Source organism: Miscanthus floridulus, chromosome 9 (genome assembly GCF_019320115.1).
Source record: "Miscanthus floridulus cultivar M001 chromosome 9, ASM1932011v1, whole genome shotgun sequence".
NCBI lineage: Eukaryota > Viridiplantae > Streptophyta > Magnoliopsida > Poales > Poaceae > Miscanthus > Miscanthus floridulus.
The window spans coordinates 127,032,170-127,037,171 of record NC_089588.1 but is presented as its reverse complement, the minus strand read 5'-3'; the positions used below and the strand labels follow the sequence as shown (position 1 = coordinate 127,037,171).

Genomic DNA, 5,002 nt, shown 5'->3' with positions numbered 1-5,002 from the left:
TGGCGTGGATCAGCAGAGGCGTAGATCCGGCGAGCAGCAGCGATGGCATGTTGATCCGGCTGAGGGTGCTACCCTTTTTAATTTATTAACAGAGATGGGCATATTGGAACGCCTCAGTAAATTTTGATTAACAGTGACTCTGAACTAGAGGCGGGGTCTCGCCCGTCACTGTTTCTTTAACCGACTGCGGAAATGACTACTATAGTAGCGTTAATTTCCATAGGATGCGAATACCATTCTGTCGTTTCTTATAACAAGATAATAATGGCATGTAAATGCAAGTATCACTCAGATATCTGCTATTTCTGCTGTGGTAAACCCCAGTACAGTGATAACGTGCCACGACATCGAGACAGAATCGACATCGAGCGTGACATCTCACATCTCGCTACAAAGCAATCATCACGCGGTAGTGAACTAATGCAGCAGTGACAACTGACAAGCTAGTACAAAGTACATGATGAGCCCGCCCGACACACTTGGATCTCTCTTCTGTCACTTGCTCCTGTCGTAATCTCAACGGTTGCCTGCCTCTCACGTCTTGCAGATCAGATGCAATGCCAATTGCCAAACTGTTCTGCGAACACTCCATGACGCCTAACGAGCCGAGGAACATGGTGATCGTTGTTGGTCCTCGCTTTGCCAATGGCGCCGCCTAACGAGCCGAAGCCCACGCCCAAGGTCGCCGCCACTGCTGCTGCCGAGACCAAGCGCTCACCACCACCAGCACCGCGGCGGCAGCCAAGGCCGGCCCGTCGTCGTCCACGTCGCCGTGCCTCTTGTCGCTGCGGGACGGCGAGCTCACCATCGGCGGCGGCGACGGCCATGGCAAGGCCGCCGCGGTCCTCACGGGCGTGCCGGGGAACGTCACGCTCACCCCGTTCGCTGACGCTTTCGACCCCACCACCAAGGCGTCGGACGCGCCGCGGGAGCTGGCCATGCAGGCCGCGGCGCGTTCCTGGGCTTCACGCTGCCCGTGTCGACGGCGGCGGCGAGCCGCGCGCCGTGCCACGTGGGGCGCCTGCCCGGCCCGCGGCGGTTCGTCAGTGTGTTCCGGTTCAAGACGTGCTGGAGCACGGCGTGGGTGGGACCTGCAGAAGGAGACGCAGTGGGTGCTCCTCGAGGTGCCCGAGCTCGCCGGCGCCGGCGCGGGGTACGTGTTCGTTCTCCCGCTCGTGCAGGGGAGCTTCCAGTCGGCCATCTTCCCTGTGCAGGACGACGGCGTCGTCATCTGTGCCGACAGCGGGTCTGCTGCCGTGATGGCCACCGACTTCCGCCGCATCGCCTACGTGCACGCCGGCGACGACCTCTACAGGGTCATGCAGGAGGCCTACCTCGCCGCCAGGGTGCACCTCGCCACGTTCAGGTTGGCACGTAGTTGTTTTGTTAGTACAAAATGTCCTCGAGAACTCTGGTTAACTCTGGAGTCTGGACCGCAGGCTAATCCAGGAGAAGGCGTTGCCGCCGATGGCCGACCGGTTCGGGTGGTGCACGCGGGACGCCTTCTACCTCACCGTCGACCCGGCGGGGTCTGGCAGGGCGTGTCGGAGTTCGCCGACGCCGGCGTGCCCGCGCGGTTCCTCGTCATCTACGACGGATGGCAGAGCGTGAACCGCGACGACGACCCGCCGCACGAGGACGCGCCGGGACTCGTGCTCGGCGGCCAACAGATGACCGCGCGCCTCTACCGCTTCGACGAGTGCCCGCGCTTCCGCGGGTACAGGGAGGGCAACCTGATCCGCCGCCCGCCGGAGCTCATCTACGACACGAGCATGCCCAAGGCCGTCGTGATAAAGGCCAGGGAGATCGAGAACGCCGGGAAGGCGAAGAAGAAGGCAGCCCAGGGTGGCACCGCCACCGATCTCTCGAGATTTGACGCCAAGATCGCGCAGCTGCGGCGAGAGCTGGACCAGCTGCTCGTGCAGAAGGACTGCGTGCTGGCGAAGCTCGGCAACGACGACGGCAGCGCCGGCAACGGCGACGACGACGGCGAAGTGGGGTTGAAGGCGTTCCTGAAGGTTATGAGGCGCAGGTTCCCAGGGCTGGATGACGTGTACGTGTGGCAGGCACTGTGCGGCAAGTGGGGCGGGGTACGGCCAGGCTCGACGCACCTGGACGCGCGCGTCGTGCCGGCGCGGCCGTCGCCTGGTCTGGCCGGCACCATGGACGACCTCGCCGTGGACCGCATCCTCGAGGGTGGGATTGGGATGGTGCGCCCCGACCAAGCCGCTGACCTCTACGAGTCCATGCACTCGTACCTCGCCGGCGCGACGTCGTGCAAATGCTGGAGTACGTCTGCGAGGAGCACGGCGGGCGCGTCGAGGTCGCCAAGGCCTACTACGACGGCCTCTCCAAGTCCGTCGCCAAGAACTTCGCCGGCACGGGCATCATCGCCAGCATGCAGCACTGCAATGACTTCTTCTTCCTCGGGACGCGGCAGGTGTCCATGGGCCGCGCCGGCGACGACTTCTGGTTCGAGGACCCCAACGGCGACCCCATGGGCATGTTCTGGCTGCAGGGCGCGCACATGGTGAACTGCGCCTACAACAGCCTGTGGATGGGGCAGTTCATCCTCCCGGACTGGGACATGTTCCAGTCCGACCACGCCTGCGCCGCCTTCCACGCAGCGTCCAGGGCCATCTGCGGCGGCCCCGTCTACGTCAGCGACTCCCTCGGTGGCCACGACTTCACCCTGCTCAGGAGGCTCGTCTTCCCCGTTGGCACCGTGCCCAGGTGCCTGCACTATGCTCTGCCCACCAGAGACTGCCTCTTCAAAAATCCGCTCTTTGATCAGCAGACTGTCCTCAAGATTTGGAACCTGAACAAGGTCAGTTGCCACCACAAATTCACTTACAAAGTGTTCGGCTGGCATTAAAATGGCACTGCAGCAGCTGAAAATACTGTAGCGCCTGGAAAATAGTGGGAGAAATCACTGTTCTGGCTGGAGAAAAAAAAGACGCCAACCGGCCTGAGCCGCTCAGCCGAACAAGCGCTTAACTAAGAGATATTTAATTATTTTTCAAACTTCAATATCTCCTGCAGTTCTTGAATTATTACTCTTGACTTCTTGAGTCTTGACAAGTAGGATTCCAAGTGGCATGTTGTACCATCAGAACTCTGAAACTGTCCAAATTTTGCAGTTTGGACGGGTCGTTGGGGCATTCAACTGCCAGGGAGCAGGGTGGGACCCAGCAGAGCACCGTGTCCGAGGCTACTCACACTGCTACAAGCCGGTCGCTGGCGATGTCCGGCCTGGCAACGTTGAGTGGGGCCAGAGGGAAGACACGGCCGCCATGGCGAAAGCTGCATCATGGCTTGTTTAGATTGAAGAAAATTTCAACTCGATGAATAGTAGCACTTTCATCTTATTTGATAAATATTGTCCAATCGTGGATCAACTAAGCTCAAAAGATTCATATCGTGATTTTCAACTAAACTGTGCAATTAGTTATTTTTTTTACCTACATTTAATGCTCCATGCAAACGTCTAAAAATTAATGTGATGGAGAGAGAGTGAAAAAACTTGGAACTTTGAAGGGAACTAAACAAGGCCCATATGCAGATTCAAAACCGAGGAGCTCCTCCTCATGAGACCAGATTCAAAACCCATCCAGTTCACCCTCCAGCCATCGTCCTTTGAGCTCTTCATATTTGCTCCGGTCACAACCATCGGCGGTGCTGGTGCCACCAAAGCGTGCTTCGTGCCATCATTGATGTGGTCTTCTGTTTTTAGAAGAAGAAAGGTGCCATGATGCCATGCTGTTATGCTCATGGAGACATGGAAGCAACAATGTTTGCAAGTTGCTGCTGTTAATTCTACCCGCGCCCCCTTTTTCTGTTTTCTACTTATGATACATATGGTGTGACAAACTTATTACTTTATTATTTGTGTTGTGTGGAATTTGTATTGTTTCAAATGCAGGGGAAAGGATGGTGTCTCTGATGTGGTCTTTTGTTTCTCGGAGGAGAGATGTTGTGTGCTGCTATGCTCATAAGAGCAACAATGGTTGCAACTACTAATTCTTTTCACCCTTTTTTATTCTGATACATATGGTGTGACAAGCGTATTTTGTTTTTCGTATTGTGTGAAATTTGTATTATTCCAAAAGAAGTGAGTTTAATTTGAAAAAAAAATTGTACTGCCTTGTTCTTCAGCAGGAACTAACACTACCAAGCAAATTCTATCTGGCTTTTGTAATTAGCTGGTGTAGAGGATAGCCTAATACTTTGGATAGCGCTCATAGTTGAAGTGGTCAAAGCAATCAAGCAGATGACCTTGGTTTGTAGTTTTAATTTTTATTGCTTTGTTTCGTTTAGTAGAAAACAAAAATGGTTCTGAAACCATTAATGGAAGATAATTGTAATACACGGCACATTAGGATCGGAGGTTGTAGTAGTTGTGTAGTTTACCCATATAACTCAAGTGTGGTTTTAGTTCAAACTGGGCATTCGGTTTAAACCGACTCTTCGGTTCGGTCTATTCGGTTCCTCAAAAGTTCGGTTTTCAAGAATGAGAAGCCAATCGGTTTATCAGAGAATATAAAACATACCATTTCGTTTTTGGTTTTTTACCTCGATTTTTTGGTTTAAACCGAGAAAACCGAGCCTACCTCCGCTGCTTCGCAGTTGCTCGCATCCGCAACGCGCGGAACTTCGCCTCGAACAGCAGATGCGCCGCTATCGACGAAATATGGTCGGCAGACCACCGAGAGGTATACCAACGATGGTAGATTATGTGGCGGAGGTGCGCATGATCAGGAACAGGATGACAACACAGGCGCAGAGACACGAGATTTAGACAGGTTCAGGCCATCAACTCGACGTAATACCCTACGTCCTGTGTTCTGGTGGATTGTATCGATTGTGAATGAGATGAGAGATGAGTTGAGGGGGTCCCCTACCTGCCTTATATAGATGGGGGTAAGGGTTACAGGTCGGTTAGATCTAAATCTACTTGGTTACACGATAAGCTTTACATGGATACAGAAAATCTCACATATCC

The 5,002-nt window shown here is 54.3% G+C and overlaps 1 pseudogene; it reads left to right on the top strand.

The window, feature by feature from the left end:
* Positions 1 to 523: 523 nt before the first annotated feature.
* Positions 524 to 3,419, top strand: LOC136482913 (stachyose synthase-like; annotated as a pseudogene).
* The last annotated feature ends 1,583 nt before the right edge of the window (positions 3,420 to 5,002 follow it).